The 19,936-nt window shown below is 45.1% G+C and overlaps 1 protein-coding gene across 1 annotated transcript in view; it reads left to right on the top strand.

Moving 5' to 3' along the window:
• Positions 1–19,936, top strand: part of MYO1D (myosin ID) — a 273,970-nt gene that overhangs the window by 215,266 nt on the left and 38,768 nt on the right. The gene's annotated exons all lie outside the window — the stretch shown is intronic.

Below are 19,936 nucleotides of genomic sequence, written 5' to 3' on the forward strand. Positions count from 1 at the left end.
AACGCGGCTCGCGAGCCGCATGTGGTTCGAGAGCCGCAGTTTGCCGACCATTGGGCTAGGGCATTTTAGTGGCTCATCCTAAACCGATACGTAGCAGGTTAAGACTGACTGTCATGTGTGCAGTGGAGGCACCGAGAGGAGCAGAGAGAGCTGCCTCTTTGGCTCCTCCTGCGTAAAGCAGTCCTCCTTATTACTCCCTTGGAAATCATTCCCTCTGGTATTCAAATGCACGGAGTCTTGGGGTTGCTTTATCCTCCACTGATGCATTATAGTAAAGAAAATGAACAATTCACACACACAAAAAAAAAAAAACACCGAGCTATACTAATGGTTAGTAAACATTTGAAAAAAATTTCAACGTCATTAGTAATAAAAAAATGTGTTAGCATAACAATAAGATACTATTTTTTTCTTCAGGTCAATGTAGCTTATTTTACTGGTAACAGTCTACATTAACGAGAATGCAGTAAGATTGATTTATTGCTGCTGAAAGAGGTCATTGGTACAAATCGGGAAAACCATTTGAAAGCATGAATCGAAAGTCTTTCAGAGGTCTCCGCCCTTAAAAAAAAAGGCCAAAAGGAAAAAAATGTTAGTAGTAGTTATGTTACCCGAAGAAAGTCCGTGTGTTTGACTAAGAAGATGGGAGACCTAATCCTCAAGCCCATCGTGAGAAAGGACAGAGTTTAGGCTCCTTTTATGTCAAAGGAAGGGAAAATAGAAGGAGCGAGAGGTGGTTGACGACCACACACATCTGGGCACCAGCAGGGGTGGGAGGAAGATTGTGCCCAGTCTGTTGACCCTAGTTAATGTGCCTTTAAATCTTTGATAAATAATACGCAAGTCCCTTATTTATGTCCTCCGGAGAGGTACTGTCAGGTGAGGGGGTATCTTTGCAAACAGCATTCCTGTAATGATTAGCATCTCTACATGCAGGAAGCTCTTCAGTTTCCTGCAGGCCGTGGAACCAAGCAGGCTAGGACAGGATGCAGTCAGAGGCCAGCATTTCTCTGTTTCGGTTATTTCAAGGGTTAAGTTGTACATTTAGAGTCAGAGGAAGAAATAAACATGCGTAATTTATTAATGCTCATATCTTTTGTCCTCACAATCTCCAAATATGTCCTTAGAACGTAATGAGAGATGTGAGCAAAATGTTATATGGAAAGATGCACATAGCAGTGATTTATAGAGAGAGAAAAACTGGAAACAACCTAAACATTAGAGGAATATCTCAATAAACTCGTGTAGCCATGTGATGAAACTTTGTACAGCCATGAAAACTCATTTTTAGAAACTTTTTATTGTCAAAGGACACGCTTGTAAGTCTTTTAAGTATGTAATATGTTGTCCAAATTGTGATCACAACTTCAAAAAGAAAACCTGCATAAAAAGAAAGTAGAAGAAAATAGACCAAGATGACTAATTCAAGGTGCTTTCGTTTTTCTTTCAACTTGTTTATGCTTTTTGACTTAATTTCAATAAGCATATATTGCTTGATAATCAAGGAAAATTTGAAAGAAAACAACAGTTGCCTACCATGGCCAGATGAATCAATGAGCATATTTACACATAAAGAAGGGATGAGGTTTCTCCCAAAATAGTTTAATTTTTCAGCCACGAGAATATCCCGTTTGTCACACTACACGTTTGCAGTTGAATGAGGATGACTAGAGGATAACTGCTTTGCCCCCACAGGGAGCAGCACATGGGTACATACAGGACTGAGGGCTGAGAAGTCAAGTACTTCATTCAAAATTCTGTGTCTAGGAACAGACATAATTACATTTCAGGAAATCGATGCTAGCCCTGGCCATTTTGCTCAATGGATAGAGTGTCGGCCTGTGGACTGAAGGGTCCTGGGTTCGATTCCAGTCAAGGGCACATGCCTGAGTTGCAGGCTCCATCTCCAGTAAGGGGCGTGCAGGAGGCAGCCGATCAATGATTTTCTCTCATCATTGATGTTTTGGTCTCTCCTCCCTCTCCCTTCCTCTCTCCGAGGTCGATAAAAATATATATTTTTTAAATAAATCGATGGTAAGTAATCAGTAAAAAGAGAACAGCTGAAAATAGTACAAAGAGTACTAAGGATGGAAACAGTGAAATGTAATAGAAAGGTAATGGTAATAAAGCATATAAGAAAAATCACCTTCTGATAAATAATTGAGATTCCTATTGCATATAGATTATAAATATGTGATTTTTTTTTTTTATTTAATTTTTTTTTTTTTTTTTTTTTTTTTTTTTTTTTAAAAAACACACACTTTTTTTTATATTTACAACCTTTTCTTTAAGGAAGGCCCCCAACAGGCAAAGGGCAGGAAATTGAAGATCACACTCAGTCACTCCGTTATTTAGAAGCCCCTGAAGGACAGTTTGGTCCATAATAAAAAGAAGATTCATAGTTGAGTGGCCTTGGGCCACTAAACCTTAGTTTATCACTCCACATAAAAAGGGAGTAATGCTTGGCCAGCTTGAGGATCAAATTAAAATGTGTGTGTGTGTGTGTGTGTGTGTGTGTGTGTGTGTGTGCATGCATGTGTTTGTACATGCATGAAGATAATACAAAGAATTAGCCATTATCAATCTTTACTCCATACCGGGCACTGTACATATGCTGACAAGTCTAGAAGGTGAGTTCTATTCTCCCCATTTTATAACTGAAGAAACTGAGGCACGGAGAGGCTAGGTAACTCACTCTCACAGCTCATTAGTGGTGGACAGGCGCCCAGGCGGTCAGGCTCCAGAGTCTGCACCCCACTGCGTCCTGTACCACGGGTTCTGCCTCTCGGATGTAAGGCACCGGCGTTACTCAAAGCAGAAAGAGGGATATTTAGAACAGAAGCACATTTCAAAATAGAAAATGAGCGGGGCAGGAGAGAGGGACCTGATAAGTGGCCTCTTTTTTCTCTCATCTCCCTGGGAATTCATTCTCCAGCCAAACCAGTGAGAACTGTGGAGGAAGCCCTTTTCCCTGGGAAAGGACGGCGTCTCTGGGCCCTCCGGTCGGCGGTTGTCATCCCACAGGGAGCCCTTGAATGGAGAGTCGCTGGGCTGCTGTTTCAGACCACAGGGGCGGGCACGAGCGGCCAGCAGCACATTCATTACTTACTTTCTGTTTCTCCTGCTGTGGGAAGCACTAATATAATGCGCTTCCGCACTTTTAATCCAACGTGAACGCACACTGCTCACTTGCAGAGCAGTCTTTCTCCCGTGTTGCTCCCTCTTAAACTCGGTGTTGGCCACCTAGTGCCCGAGGTTATTTGCGAGTCTGGTCGTGCTCAGCAGTGAATTGTGTCTAAGGGGCCTGGGCACTCGAGCGGTAGACTTGCTCTTCTGCGCTCAGGGCCCTGCCTCAGCGTGTTTCTGTCCCGTTTCTGTCCCACAGCTGCCCGCACAGGTCACCTGCCATCCACTAGCCCAGAGGTCAGCAGACGGGCCCACGGGCCCCACCTGGCCTACCACCAAGTGGGTTTTGCAACTTTAAATGGCTGGGGGAGCCCGGCCGGCATGGCTCAGTGGTTGAGTGTTGACCCCTGAATCAGGAGGTCACGGTTCAATTCCCAGTCAGGGCACATGCCCAGGTTACAGGCTCCATACCCCAGTGTGGGGCGTGCAGGAGACAGCCGATCAATGATTCTCTCTCATCGTTGATGTCTCTCTCTCTCTCTCTCTCCTTTTCTCTCTCTCTCTCCCTCTCCTCTCTCCTCTCCCCCTTCCTCTCTGAAATCAATAAAAAAATATATATTTTTAAAATAATAATAAATAAATAAATAGTTGGGGGAGGGTGGGAATCAAAAGAAGGATGATATTTTGTGACACCTGAACATTATATCAAGTTCAAACCCATTATCCACAAAATTGTATGAGAAAGCAGCCGTGCCCGTTCATTTACGTCCACACTGCCACGGCCAAGTGGAGCAGTTGCCACACAGACCATATGGTCTCCCAGGCTAAAATATCTACTGTCTGCCCCTTCACGGAAAAACATTGCTGACCCCTGACTCATTGCAACAAAGCGTTTCCGGCTCCGTCCAGTTTGGCGACTTTTTGCAAAGATAGGTTAAGGCGATCAGCAAAGCGCTTATGTTATTACACTGAGTAACTGGACTGCGAAACCTCGGATTTACCATTTTCTCCCTCGAGTCCCTAGCCATCTCTACGTTCATCACCCTTAAATTGGACCGTTTCGTTCTTAAGCTGCCCTCATTGGAGTGATTTCCCTGCACTGTCTGTCGGTAAAATATGGGAAGTCTCTGGGAGCACGCTGGGAAAGAAACAAACATTCATTTGAGGGTTCCACAGGGAGCCTGTAAATCCTTTAGGTTAAGGAATTTAGAGCAGTTCACTTTCTGACAGACCCAAAGACACTATAATTTTCCTCTTTTCCCTTCTTTTAATTCTGTGGTCTCAATATTAGATTTGATATAGTTCGTTTTTTGTGTGGTTTTTTTTTTTTCTCTGAAGCTTAGGAATTAGTTACCAATTACTAAAATGTAGTTAAAGTTTTTTGTAGCCACGAAGTGATGTGAGCTGACATTAACCCACAGGTAGCACCTCATCACCCCCGTGAGTGGTAGCAGCCACTCATTCCCGGAATGGTTCCCTCCACCCACGTGGAGCCCCTCCGCAGCCCCGTCACGCAGCCATTCCCAGCACACACTTGTCCGGCACCCACAAGGCACCAGGCCGTGACGCTGTACCCAGTCTCCATCTCAGAGCACCTACAGCCTGTTTCAGAGAACAGTTGTGTTAGAGGTAAAACATATACATAGGTCGAGGCAGGTCGCTGGAGATGAGAGTACAGAGTCCCACAGGAACATGGAGGAAGGCTTTACGGAACAGTGGGTCTTTCGATGGTCTGTTTCCCATAAATATCCATGTGCATCGACCACGTGGGAGAGCCTGGGTTACATAGATCACAGCCCCTGCCCTCCTGGAGCTGATGCTGACGTGGGGCAAACACACAAAAACCAAGTGAATAGACATAGTTCTGTACCGTAGTGAGTGCTGAGGAATACACAGGGTTCTAAGACCGAGACTTGAAGAAGCTGAGTTATTTTGGATAGAGTGGTTGGAGAAGGCCACATGAAGAGGTGACATATAAGGTGTGAAAGATGAAAAGGAGCAGGTCTTATGAAGACCAATACAGGCAGAAAAAGAAAGAAAACAATAACAACAGTGGATGCAAAGGCCCTGAGGCAGACAAGGGCCTTTGGAACTGAAAGACCAGGAATTGGAGAGGCAGGCCGTGGAGAAATCGGAGGTGGAGAGGAAGGAGGGGCGAGGCTGTGCAGGCGAAGGTCTGAAACCACAGGCTTGTAGGAGGACGGGCGCACGGGGTGGGCCACAGATATGGGACTCTAGTCAGGAAGCGCAGGCTGGAGAGGAGGAGCCAGACTGTGGAGGCCTCGCCTATCAGGCAAAGGGATCGACGGGGTTTCCTCCCGTAGACAACAGGCGGCCAAAGCAGGAATTTTGTGTTTCTAGTTAACAGTATTTTATCTGATAACAAAGTCAACTCTATATGTAGAAATTTTGGAAAATGTACACAGGGACATTGAAAAAACCTGTAAGCACACTTTCAAACCATTGTTAACATTTTTATATCTTCTCTGCATACAGATATATACGTACATTTCTAAAAGTGAGATTTTTCAAATACTTTCTATTTTATAATTGCTGTTTCACTTAACAGTATAGAGCAAACATTCTGAAAATGTCTTCCTGTGTCACTGAGTATTCTTTTTCAGAACAACTTTTAACGTCTGTATGGTATCATGTGCTAAAAACAAACTAAAATTTGTTCTTATTATTTAATTGTCAAGCCTTATGGTTGAGCATCTTGAATGTTTTGTTTTCAACATTATAAGCAGTGCTGTAATAATTGCCCTTAGAGGGGTAATTCATATCCATGATTGTGTCCTTAGGAATTCCTAAAAATGCAGTTGTGGGGTCAAAGGGTGTCTATTTTTTCAAGGCTTCTGATACATATTTCTAGATTAGCGTTCTAAAAGTTGTGCCAATTTACACTCTTATCAGCCAAGTACAAGCATGCCTCATGTACCAAATTAGTCAGCACTGGATTTAATTTGTCAATTGGACAGAGAAAAAACTTTGATATCCATTGTTTTCATCTACATTTCTTAAATGAAATGGGATCCTTTCTCCCATGTTCTGCTTGTCATCTGTCATGTGTTGTGAAATTGTTCATATCCTTTGCCTCTTTTTATTTTTTGATGCCTTCATCATTTGGTTATTAATTTGTAAGAGCTCTTTGTATATTAGAACTATTAAACCCTCATGTCTGTTGCAAGTAGTTTCCCAATTACTCTTTTTAAATTGCATTATTTTTTTCTACAGAAGTTTTGTATTTTTATGAAGTCCAATCTTCCTTTTCCTTTAGCCTTTGCACAAATGCTTTTAAAAAGTCTTACTACCTGCCTGGCATGGCTCAGTAGTTGATTATCAACCTATGAACCAGGAGGTCAAGGTTCAATTCCCAGTCAGGGCACATGCTGTGGTTGCGGGCTTGATCCCCGGGGGGGGAGGGGAGGGGGCGGGGGGTATGCTGGAGGCAGCCGATGTATAATTCTCTCTCATCATTGATGTTTCTCTCTCCCCCTCTCCTTTCCTCTTTGAAATTTAAAAAAAAAAAAAAGTCTTACCCACCCCAAGATTGGATAAATACTTATATTTTCTTCTCATCCTGAAATAATTTTGTCTTACAAATTTTAATAATGATTTGTCATCTTGAATCAGGCGTCTGTATTAAAAAGATAACTGCAGAATTGTGAAGCGGGTTTTAGAGGGAATGGAACTGGTATCAGGGAGACCGGTTAACTAGCTATTGCAGTTGGCCAAGAGGGATGTGGACAGGCCAATGATTCTAACCTTTTCTAGTCCAGTTGCACAGCATACACCCATCAGCAGTGAAATCTCTCCTTATGGGCAGTGATTCTCAGTAGAACTCCTGGCTTGGTTGAGAATCCCTGGTGGAGATTTAAAGGAGAAGATGTATTTAACAGAGGTTTATAACAGAGAGGGGTGCTGGCAGGGTCAGCCACCGATTGGCTCTAGGTGTGATGAGCAAAGTAACAGGAGACTCTTGGGTTTTTATTTGGGTGATTCCATTAACCTAGCCTGGAAAGACTGGCGGAGACAGAGCCTCAGAAAGGAGGCAAAAGGGTGGAAGGTGATGGAGGCCGCTTAGGACTATCGCTTTGAAAGGCTATAGGTCAATTCCGGATGAGAGATGCAGGCAATGAGAGCGGAGTTTGGAAGCCATCTGCCTAAAGGAAGTTGAAGCAGTGGGAGTGAAGGAAGCAATCCACGTGTGGAGAAGAACAAGAAAAACATGGCCAAGAAGAAACTCTGGGGAACACTAAAATTCGGGTTGAGGGGGGGAATGTTGCAGAAGAAAAATAAGCAAAGGAACTAAGAAGAAATTGTCAAAGAAGTAGGAGAAAACCCTAGCTGGTTTGGCTCAGTGGATAGAGTGTCAGCCTGCAGCCTAAAGGGTCCCAGGTTCGATTCCAGCCAAGGGCATGTGCCCGAGTTGCAGGCTCGATCCCAGTAGGGAGTGTGCAGGAGGCAGACGATCAATGGTTCTCTCTCATTGATGTTTCTATCTCTCTTCCTCTCTGAAATCAATAAAGAAATATATTCTTTTTAAAAAAGAAGAAATGGAGAACCAGAATACAGGGGAACCAAGAGAAAAAGAGTTTCAAGGAGAGCGAATGATTGTGGAACTTTCTAGCATGATACCTGGACTCTTTGCTATCAAAACCTACCTCTTTCTTCAGCTGCTGCTAGACTCCTTGTTCTCATAATGCCAGCTCCATCTACAGCTCCTGATAGTGTGCACACTGCTGCCTCTGCCCACAGTGACAGTCCCCCTCTCCCTGGTGAGCCACTCCTCTTTCAGGAGCTCCCTGGGGTGTCCCCTCCTCTGAAAGGGGAATCCTGTCCACCCCTCCCCGGATACATGTATTCTCAGAGATTTGAAACTACAGTTTTTCCTCTAGGTGGTGCATCTCCTTGGGTGGTAGTTATCTACTTAATGTGTGCCTTTCAAGCTTTTTTAAGGGAACTCCCCTAAGCAACAGAAAAGTTAACTCAAGATTCCCTGGTACCACCTAATTGGTTTGGCTCAGTAGATAGAGCATCAGCCTGCGGACTGAAGAGTCACAGGTTTGATTCCGGGCAAGGGCATGTACCTTGATTGCGGGCATATCCCCAGTAGGGAGTGTACAGGAGGCAGCTGATCAGTGTTTCCCTCTCGATGTTTCTAACTCTCTATCTCTCTCCCTTCCTCTCTGTAAAAAAATCAATAAAATATAACTTTAAAAAAAAAATATTCCCTGCCGAAACCGGTTTGGCTCAGTGGATAGAGCGTCGGCCTACGGACTGAAAGGTCCCAGGTTCGATTCCGGTCGAGGGCATGTACCTTGGTTGCAGGCACATCCCCAGTAGGGGGTGTGCAAGAGGCAGCTGATCGATGTTTCTCTATCATCGATGTTTCTAACTCTCTATCCCTCTCTCTTCCTCTCTGTGAAAAATCAATAAAATAAAATAAAATAAAATAAAATAAAATAAAATAAAATAAAATAAAATAAAATATTCCCTGGTACCATCCCAGCATCTTTCGTTTAAAGTCCGGTATTTATTTTAACAATTAGTGCTTTTTCCTTCTGCCATTCATAATATTGGTTTTTATTTCATTAAGTGTTAAAGGCTTCCGGTCACTTCCACGGAGTAAAGCTGATTCTCCAGGAAGACCCTCCACGTTTGTTCTGTGGCTTCACTTACTGTAGCACACGGCTGAGTACCGAGGGAACCGAACCCCTAGACATGTCTCTCTCGCCAAATCAGAAACCTTCCCACTTCAAAGACTGTCCCCAGTGCCCAGCACAATGCCCAGTTCAGAGAAGGCACTGATAGGTATTTACAGAAGCAGAGGAAGGAGGGAGGATGGAAGAACAGGTGAATGGATGGAAGGAAAGGAGGGAGGAAAAGGGTAGGTGGACAGAAGAGCAGTTGGATGGGAGGGGTGAAGGGTGAGTGGGTGGATGGATGGATGGATGATGGATGGGTAGGTGGATGGATGGATGATAGAGGGATGGGTGGGTGGGTGGATGGATGGATGATAGAGGGATGGGTGGGTGGGTGGATGGATGGATGATAGAGGGATGGGTGGGTGGGTGGATGGATGGATGGATGGATGGATGGATGGATGGATGGATAGGTGGATGGATAATGGATGGAGGGATGGATGGATTGATGGATGGATGGATGGGTTGGTGGATGGATGATGGATGGGTGGTGGATGATGGATGGATAGATGGATGATGGATGGATAGATGGATGGATAGGTGGATGGATAGATGATGGATGGGTGGATGGATGAGTGGATGGATAGGTTGTAAAGGTTAAAGCATAGGCAGTACAGAAGCAAAGATAATGCATATAAACTACTCTCTTAAGAAGCTTAACTGTAAGGTAAGATGAGAGAAAGCAGTAGCTAGAAGGGCACTGGCATTGTGGACAGTTTATTTTAATTCAGGGAAATTTTTGTGGCTGGTGGGGAGAAAAGAATGTTAGGGTTAGGCTTAGGGTTAGGGTGGGCTTTTGGGTCTTTTATTTCTTGGGGGAGATCTGAACATGCTTATAGGCTGAGGAAAAAGCAGATAACCAGTGGAGGAGAGACTTAAAATATTCACTCCATTCACTCAAAAAATATTGAGTGCCATGGGGGAGGGGGAGGGGACCCAAAAAAAAATAAAATATAAATATATATATATATAGAGAGAGATATATATATAGAGAGAGAGAGAGAGAGAGAGAGAGAGAGAGAGAGAGAGAGAGCCAGCAGTGGGCCAGGTGCTGTACCAGGGAGTGAGCATGGCAGAGTTCCTGTGGCAGGGCTTTCATCCTAGTGGGAATATAGGGGAGAGGGAACGGACAGTGGGCTTCCACCCAAGAGGAGATGTAACCTCGTGCTGATTACTGCCTTCTTCGGAAGAGCAGAATGTTTAAATGTTTGTCTAGGTCAGACATAATTATGGAGGTAAGACTGCTGGAAAAACGCGCCACGTGCATTCCAGTGCCTCCTGGGTGGGTGGGTGTGTGTGTGTGTGTCACTCCCATGGAGAAGACTGCTAGTAAAGCTGGATGTGTCCAGGATGTAGTTGCCAAAAACATTTCTCTCCTGTGATTCATACAAGGTGGAGCCTGTAGGATATGTAGAGGTGGACAGAGGCAGAAAAGGACGTGGTTGAGTCCCTGTCTAGCCAGTTAGCCTGAGCTGCTCTGGTTTTTCGTGAGTCATTTCCCTTTTTTTGTGGTTTTCTTAACATATTCTGCATAAGACTAGTTCCATGCAAATGGCAGTAAAACATGTGATCCGGGCATGGGCTGCATGTTGATTTTTAATATACTTTGTAATTGTATTAATGTTCATTCCGAATCCACAGTTTCACAGGCCCCCACGCCCAGAAGTCATTTATTTCCAGATATCAGCAGCTCCGTGTTTAGTTCCGGAGAATAAAATATCGTCAGTGTCAGAGACTATAGAAGACCTCATTTGTAACTCTAGATTAATTCTGTTCCACAGATGTTCTTAAGAAATGGCTGTGAATTGGATGAAAAGATTATTTTTAAATTACTTTACTTTGATTATGTCTGTTCCTTGTATTGTAAACTCTCACCAAATATTTTTAGAGGTAGGCAGAGTATACTCACAAGTACCTTTTCTAATTACTTAGAAAACAAATCTTTAAAGACTGAAAATGCTGGACTCTGAATTGGTGAGCTGCTTGTTTTTAATGATGCAGTATTATGGAGGCCTTGCTAATCCTCTGTGATTAACTGAAAAGTTTTGCTTTAATATTTGCCATAGGTTAGATCACGAGACAAAAATCACCAAAAAAAAACAAAACACAAAAATCACAGCTTTGGACTAGAAACATTTTTATATTGAATATTGCTTCAAGTTAATCAATGCTGAAAGCTCGGAAAATCGTTGTGTTTTCATGGTACTTGTAAATAGACTTGATATAACATAGGTATTGAGCTTTAAATTAAATTATTTATATGTAAGTATTCACTACCATAGAATCCTGAGTTAGGCACATTTTTGTGGAGTCAATACTTTTCCCAGGGTATTCACACTTTGCATTTTCACCTCACAATTTCCCTGGAAGGTAGATAATAGAGGTGACAGCATCCTTCCTTTGACAGATGAGGAAACTGAAGCATTTGGATGAAGGAGACTTGCCCCAAGTGATAGAGCTCACAGACGCCTGCATATATCACAGGCCTGCCACCAAAGAGCTCATAGACCAGGGCAGGAGCCAAATGAGCAGTAAGATAAGTCTCATTCCCACCAGCAGAGGTTTCACCCCACTACACGCAGAGCTTCATCCAGTGGGAAGGTCTGCACGTGCTCTGCCTGAGGCCCTCCTAACATTCTCAGAAGGTGGCCCGGGGGGCACCACTCACTGCCCATCTTTACATGATAGTGTTTATAGTCATAACAGTCATGCATTTTGGGGAAAGAGAGACAGACAGACACAGATATATATATATATATACATATACATATACATATACATATACATATACATATACATATATATATGTGCATATATATATACACATATATATATATATACACACATACATATATATGTATATGTATATGTATATATATATATATGTAAATAAAAAGTGATAACGGCCCTGGCCAGGTGGCTCCATCCCATACACCAAAAAGGTGGTGGGTTTGAGTCCCAGTCAGGGCACATATTTTAGGTTTCTGGTTTAATCCATGGTTGGGGTATGTATATAGGAGGCAACCAAACAAAATCTCAATCTCAATCTCTCTCTCTCTCTCTCTCGCTCTCTCTCTCTCTCTCTTTCTCTCTGTCTCTCTTTCTCTCATCTTATTCAGAAAGGCAGCTTAGCCTCGCTGGCTTAGCTCTGTGGTTCAGCGTCGACCTATGAACCAGGAGGTCATGGGTTCGATTTCCAGTTAGGGCACATGCCTGGGTTAAGGGCTCAATTCCCACTGTGGGGCCTGCAGGAGGCAACCAATCAGTGATTCTCTGTCATCATTGATGTTTCTGTCTCTCTCTCCCCCTCCCTTCTCTGAAATCAATACAAATATATTTTTTTAAAAAGAAAGAAAGGCAGCTTAGCTTCCCTCTGGTCCTGGGGTGCACGCTTCTTTCCCACAGGACAGAGGGTCAGAGTCAGCGAGCTGCTGAGAGCCTCTTGCTGGGCCCGGACAGATCCTGCCCTGGCCGTCACTTCTTCCTAGCCCCCTTTCTCATTTCCCTCTTCTCCCTTTCGTACCTGGATATTCCAGAGGGCAGGCTTTGGGCCAACACCACATTTCCTCCATTTGGGGCTCAGTAGAAGCTCCAACAATGATTGCTCTTCATTGGCGTTATGAACGGACTAAGAGGAGCTTTTAAACGAGGCTGTCCAGATGCAGGCTGTAAGCTCCCCACCCCTGGAGATACACAGCTGAGACCAGACGGTCACCTGGGATGTCCTAGGAGGTGCTGGTGGGTTGGAAAAGAGAATCACGGAAGGCTTAGTCCAAGCATCTATGATTCTAAGGCAGCGGAAGTCACCCTGATGCCTCTGGACTCAGGGGGTCAGACATGGTAACTCCTATGCAGTATGGGAAAGCACGGCATTTTTTTAAAATATATTTTATTGATTTTTTACAGAGAGGAAGAGAGAGGGATAGAGAGTTAGAAACATCGATCAGCTGCCTCCTGCACACCACCCAACTGGGGATGTACCCACAACCAAGGTACATGCCCTTGACCGGAATCGAACCTGGGACCCTTGAGTCCACAGGCCGATGCTCTCTCCACTGAGCCAAACCGGTTTCGGCAGCATGGCATTTATTTAAGTCACCTCATTGCTTTGTGCTGCACACGCCTTAGCTGTTAAATTGGGACAAAAATAGCTGCCTCGTGGGATTTTCCTGTAGGTTAATTTAAATCATGAAACAGAATGTAAAATGCCTGGTACAGTGCGTGTCAGGTGCTAAGGAACTGAAGGGTACAGTTACAGGCTCGCGGACTAACAGGCGCCGTAACATGTACAAGGAGGCTGATGGCTGCTGCGCGTGAGATGCGTTCCTCCTCTCTGACTTGGTCAGCCCTCAGGAATGGATCTCAGCAATGGTCTAGGTCAGGGGTAGGGAACGCCCGGCCCGAGGGCCATATAAAGCCTGAGAAACCATTGGGTCTGGCCCTGCCAAGGCATTAGGGGTGCATTAATTCAATGTTTGACCAAATAGTGCAGGCTAATTTTTAAGGTGATCATTTTATTTGGCCCACAAATTAAGTTATAAATATCCAAATGGCCTTTGGCAGAGAAAAGGTTCCCCACCCCTGGTCTAGATGATGCTCACAAAATAAGGAAATGTCGCTTTGAACTTGCCTTGGGGCATTGCTGATCTAGCCAGGAAACCTTAAGGTTTTATAGGATATGAACTACAATGGAATTTGGTGTCTTCTCTTGGGGTCTCTCCTAAAAGGCAGGAGAACTCATTTTTCCGTCTGTGGATGTACAAAGATTTGGGGAAGCAGTAGGTTCTCTTTAAACAGTATCCCTGACAGTGATCTCCCCAGAGATCCTTTGTCTGCTGCTCTAGGAAGGGCGCTGGAAAGCAGCCAGCGTGTCGGAGTTTAAAAGACCGCCGGTACAGACCAGAGATGTGTGCTAAAAATACTAAAACCCAGGATTCATCTGCAGGCAGAATAGACTCTGTATGCCCCCTGCTTCTGGACTTGCTGGAGCCGTGATGGCTCCGTGTTATTTGGGGACGACAGTGATTATGGAGCCAGGGTGCTCCTGGGCAAAGACAGACAGCTCAGAGCTCCGGCAGAGGGATGGTTTCCATGGCAATAACATCAGCATCTGAATGACTTCCTGTCACAACAAGTTGGTGATTTAATGAGTTCATTACTGAATTTCAAAGGAAAACCCGAGAGTGGGTGAGCCACTGTTCAGCCCTCAGAGTGTCTAAGTCCACAGCCAGTTCCTTTATGCAGCATAGGGATGGATACCTGCTCGGAGCCCCCCGCACTGGGCAGCCTGGGGCACGGGCAGGCGGATCAAGGGGAGGGAATCCGCTGACTCTGCACCACCTGGTGTGTGAAGGCCTCGGTGCCTGTTTGCTAGGAGTCTCCACCATAAGCGTGCCCTATTCAAACCCAGTGAGATTCATAATCACCACAATCTAGCCCAGTGCTTCAGATACATACCCCCAAGTACCCAAGTCCTTTAGGAAAAAAAAAAAACAGAAAAAGGAAACAGATTGTAAATTCTACTAGTATATAAACAGAAGCAAAGGGGGAAAGGATGTCAGCCTACTTCTATTCTTCAATGTAGAGCAGAGAGACACTTATTATGGAACCAAAAAAATCACCTGGCTGTTAGAGCATCAGCCCAGGCACCAAAAGGTCACGGGCTCAATTCCAGGTCAAGGGCGCATACTTGGGTTGCAGGCTCAATCCCTGACTCGACTGGGTTGCATGCAGGAGGCAACCAATCAGTGTGTCTCTCTCACATCAACGTTTCTCTCTCTCCTCTTCCCTCCCGCCCTTCCTCCCTTCTACTCTCTAAAAAAAGCAATGGAAAAAATATCCTTGGGTGATAATTTTTTGTTAATTATTTGGACACGTTCAGAAAACAGGGGTTCATTCATATGGGTGATTGCATATAAAATTTGAGCTGAGAGGTTCTGTATCACAATAAGAATGTATAACAACTAACTTTCCCCACCTCGCTGTCATTGTTCATGAAAATCTGCCGCCTGCCCTGCAGAGTAATAGAGCCTTAGTCTGGATCAGTGACCGAGGGGCCAGACGGGGGCAGAAGAGAGGCAGTGGTCACCATTCTTCAGAGCGGCTCATGAGTAAGAAGTGGGGTGGTATTCCTCCCATTTTCCAGATGAGGAAACTGAGACCCAGAAATGCTTGTCCCGTGCCGCCAGCGGCCACGGCTAGTAAGCGGCGGAGTCGGGATTTCAGCTCTGTTCCCTCTGGCTCCGCTGCCCACGTCACTGTCCAGTCTGCTTAAGGAGAGGGGCAGACTCCAAGCCACAGGTGTTGGGTGCAGGGGTCAGGAAAGGGGGGGTCCGTGATGGCGCGTGGCAGATGGGCACATTCCTTGCCCCTCCGCTGACCCCATGCAGGTGCCCGAACGCAGGTGGGCCAGGTCTGTGCTCACTGACAAGGAAGAGAGGAAACTCAGAGAAGGAAAAATCACAGAGAGCTCAAAGTACTCATTTTTATCCCCTATCAGATATTTTACCAGATCAACTACTAAGGTAGGAAATTTGGCTAATTTGCATATGCATTTATACAGGATGGGGCAAACGTAGGTTTATAGTTGTATGTGAAACAGGTTTTATTCTTGTTTTATTATTATTCACTATTGTGCTATTTTCCATAGGAACAACTGTAAACCTACTTTTGTCCCACCCTGTGTATGTCAGTGTGTATAAGACACATATGCATGGAAGGTCAGGGTTGGGGGCGGGGTGTGGGCACGTGCCAGTGTTGCTCCTTTTCGGTCTTAATAAAGGGAAGGGAAAGTAATTGCTGATGCTAGGAAGCCTCTGAAGAATATGTCATCGAGTCTCATTTTCTACATGTGAATGTACTGACTTTGAGAGTTGCCATCTGGCGTGTTTTCCTGGGACCCGTGAGAGCTGCCGGCCTTTGTTTTTCTAACCCTCATCAGTAAAATGCACGGGGGACAAGACAAGAGAACGGTTGCTAGTATTTGCTAAGAGCACTGCCCACGATGTGGCTAATAATGAAATTTTACCCTATTCAGTCATCCTCATGTTTGGATATAAACTCTAAAATGTAAGTTTTTAAAATATATCACTGAAAAGGAAAAGGAAGACTGAACCAAAATATATATGTATATAATTCTGTTTGTGTAAGATTATTTGTGGTTGTTAAAGAACTTAGGGGAAAAAAAGAGATTTATTTCTACAGATGTATAGGGATAGCTTTGGAATATTCAAAAGTTACAAAGTAGCCCTAGCCAGTTTGGCTCAGTGGATAGAGCATCAGCCCTCGGACTCAAGGGTCCCAGGTTCAATTCCAGTCAAGGGCACATACCTTGTTACAGGCTCGATCCCTGGCCCTGGTCGGGGCGTGTGGAGACAACCAATCAGTGTGTCTCTCACATCGATGTTTCTCTCTCTGTCTTGCTCCCTTCCACTCTCTCTAAAAATCAATGGGAAAATATCCTCAGGTGAGGATTAACAAAAATAAATAAATTTTTTTAAAAGTTGCAGAGTAAAAAAAAAAAAAATCATCATTTCATTAAGTTACGCGTACATTTTGGATAGTATTCTTTTTAAAGGCAAGTGTTCTATAAAAAATAAGCAAGCCCTTACTGCTTTCCTGTATGCAGGATTATCTATCTGATAGATTCTATCGGGATGTAGCAAGGGCACCTGGAGTGGTGCAACGTGGCAGCCTTTATCTTTAAAATCACTCTCACCTGGTTCGAAGACAAATATGGATTGTAAGTAATCACTGGAGTGGAGCTCAAGATCACTGGCTCCCAAGTCCTGCCGCCCTGGCTTGGATACCCTGGGTTAGGACACTCTCGACCTCTGAGGGTCACAGGGCGTTTCCCACAGGCCTCCCTGGGTTGATCACTGAGCTTAGGATCGGGGGCGCATTCAGAAAGCAGCCATTCCCTCTCGTGCTCACACTGCTGGCTTTCTCTGAGCATCACCTCCCACAGGGCCTGCAAATGCATTTTCCAAACGCTGCCAGGTGTGACCCTCATGCTGCCTTTGCTCCTTAGACGCCCCTTCCCGCTAAGCACACACGTCTGAACCTGTGCGTCAGTCAAGTGTTAATAAACAGACGGGGCCACCGCTGAAGCAGGGCTTGACCTGCGTCACAGAGACGCCGTGTGCCTGTCCCGGGTCACGCGGTGGGAAGCAGGCGGCGGGGCAGGTCTGCACACGCACGCACACAGGGAAGGGAAGGACCAGAGCCACCTGCCAGGCGCTGGGGCCCAGGGAAACAGGGAAATGCTTTAGTCTGGATACAAGAGGAAAAACCTTTTCTTTTCCCTGGGGAAATGTTACTCTGCTGCTGACACCACCAGAATTCTTCTCTGCAGGGCCAGCGGTTATTTAGCAGGTGCATTTCTTACTCTTTGCCCCTCTGCTGGGCATCTTTATATAAAGATGCGTAACTCGTGAGGCAGGCAGGCAGATGCCATCGGGAATGGTAAGTGCTGTGATAGGAGTGAGCGGGCAGCTGTGGGAGCTCCCAGGAGGAACAGCGGCCCAGCGGGAAGGGCAGGGCGGTCTTCAGAGCCCGGGGGAGCGTCCTGGAAGAGAGAGAGCTCAGGAAACCCAGAAGGGGGCGGGAAGGGGAACGAGCCAGGCTGAAGGCAGGGGAGAAAGAGAGCGTCCTCTAGTAAAAGCAGGTGTGCTGAAGCCGGTTCAGGGCACTCTGGCGTTGAGTACCATTGCCTGTGAGGTGGGAGGGGCACGGAGGAGACTGCCCTGACAGAGGGTGAAAGTGATGACAAGGGGCCAATAGGCAGGGGCCAAGTGCCTTCAGATGCCAGGCAGGTAATAGCAGTGTTGCCCACGTGCAGGGATCTGCCACCTGCCGGGACCCCGCTAAGCCTGTGACATGCATGTACTCTCTCATCCACCTGCGTGTTCTCTCGGAACTGAAACTGGGCCACAGACTCTCTGATTAGCCCTAGCTGGTTTGGCTCAGTGGTAGAGTGTCAGCCTGCTGACTGAAGGGTCCTGGGTTTGATTCCGGCCCAGGGCACATGCCCGGGTTGCGGGCTCAATTCCCAGTGGGGGTGGGAGGGCGTGCAGGAGGCAGCCGATCAATGATTCTCTCTCATCATTGATGTTTCTATCTCTCTTCCTTTCTCTTCCTCTCTGAAATCAATAAAAATATATTTTTAAAAGACTCTGATTCTATAGACTATCTATAATAAAAGTGTAATATGCAAATCAACCGAACGGTCATCCGGAAGTCCTTCCAAACAACCTTCCGGATGAAGCTGGGGCTGCAGCCGCGGGATCGAAGCAACCACTGAGGCTGCAAGGGGGAATCGAGGCAGCTGCTGTGGCTGCAAAGGCCTACTCTTGCACGAATTTCATACATCGGGCCTCTAGTCTTTGTATAAAGAGCTTTATTGGAATACTAGAGGCCCAATGCACAAAATTCATGCAAGAGTAGGCCTTCCTTCCCCCGGCTGCCGGCACCAGCTTCCCTCTGGCACCTGGGACCCGGGCTTCCCTCCAGCCACCTGCAGGCACCCAGGACCCAGGCTTCCCTTGCAGCCCCGGCTTCATCCGGAAGGACGTCCGGTCTCATCAGCATATTACACTTTTATTATTATCGATAATTCACATACCATACAATCCACCCATGTAAAGCCTACAATTCATTGGTTTTAGTATATTCAGAGTTGTGTGATCATCACCATAATCAATCTAGAACATTTTCATCACCCCAAATGAAAACCTCATACCCTTTGGCAATCACCACACCACCACCATTCCCTTTAAACTCCTCAAGTAATCTACTTTCTATCACTATAGATGTGCCTATTCTGGACAATTCACATAATGGAATCATGTCATATGTGGTCCTCTGTGACTGGCTTCTCTCACTTAGCTCAGTATTCTCAAAGTTCATCTAAGTCGTAGTAGGTATCCATAATTCATCCCTTTTCACTCCCAAATAATATTCCATTATGTGGGTTCATGCAGCATTTTGTTTATCTCTTTGTCAGCTGATGAACATTTGGGTTGGGCTGTTATGAGTAATGCTACAGTGAACATTCATGTATAAGTTTCTATGTGGACTTGTTTTCATTCTTCTTGGGTATATTCCTAGGAGTGAAATTGCTGGCTCATATGGTAACTCCATGTTTAACTCTTTGAAGGGCTGCCAGATTATTTTCCAGTTTCTCTGTTCCTTGCTAATAGATGTTATTTGCCTTTTTTAGTACAGTCATCCCGGTTGGTATGAAGTGGTATCTCGTTGTGGTTTTGATTTTTAGCTCCCTGATGACGAACGGTGTAGAGCATCTTGTCATGTGTTTATTGGCTATTTTTATATCTTCCTTCAAAAAATGCCTATTTAGATCCTTTGCCAGTTTTCTTAATTGTGTTGTGTTCTTCTTACTAAGAAGAGTTCTAAGTTATCAGATATATGATTTGCAAATATTTCTCCCATTCTGTGGCTTGGCTTTTCACGTTCTTGATAGTGTTCTTGGAAGTCCAAAAGTTTTTAATCTTGAAGTCCAGTGTATCTAGTCGATTTTTCTTTTGTTTCTTGTGCTTCGGTTTAGAGATCATTTGAACTTGATCCTGGAACTTATTGGTAGGCACTGAAGGACTTCAAATTGTAGAATGACTTAAGATTTGGTTTTTGTGGCGTTTTTTTTAACCAAACTAATGCATGGGTAGGCTGATAATGGCTCCCAAAGGCATGTCCATGTTCTAATCCCCGGAGCCAGGGAATGTTCCTTATTTGGAGAAAAGGTCTTCGTGGATATAATTAAATTAAGGTTCTTGCAATTAGGAGATTCTCCTGGATTATCCAGGTGAGTCCTCAAGGCCACCACATGTGCGCTTAGAGGACAGGGAGAGGCAAAGGGAGGTCTGACACACGGAAGGCAGTGGAGGGAGAGCTTGGAGGAATGCAGCCACCGGACACTGGAAGCGCCAGGCACCCGAGAGCCTCTGTGTCTGGAGGAATGTGGCCTTTGCAACATCTTGATTTCAGACTCTGGCTTCCAGAGCTGCAAGAGAATAAATTTCTGTTGCTTTCAGCCACCAAGTTTATGGTAATTTGTTACAGCAGCCACAAGAAACTAATACCATATGGTT

The sequence above is a fragment of the Eptesicus fuscus genome, chromosome 20 (assembly GCF_027574615.1).
Source record: "Eptesicus fuscus isolate TK198812 chromosome 20, DD_ASM_mEF_20220401, whole genome shotgun sequence".
NCBI lineage: Eukaryota > Metazoa > Chordata > Mammalia > Chiroptera > Vespertilionidae > Eptesicus > Eptesicus fuscus.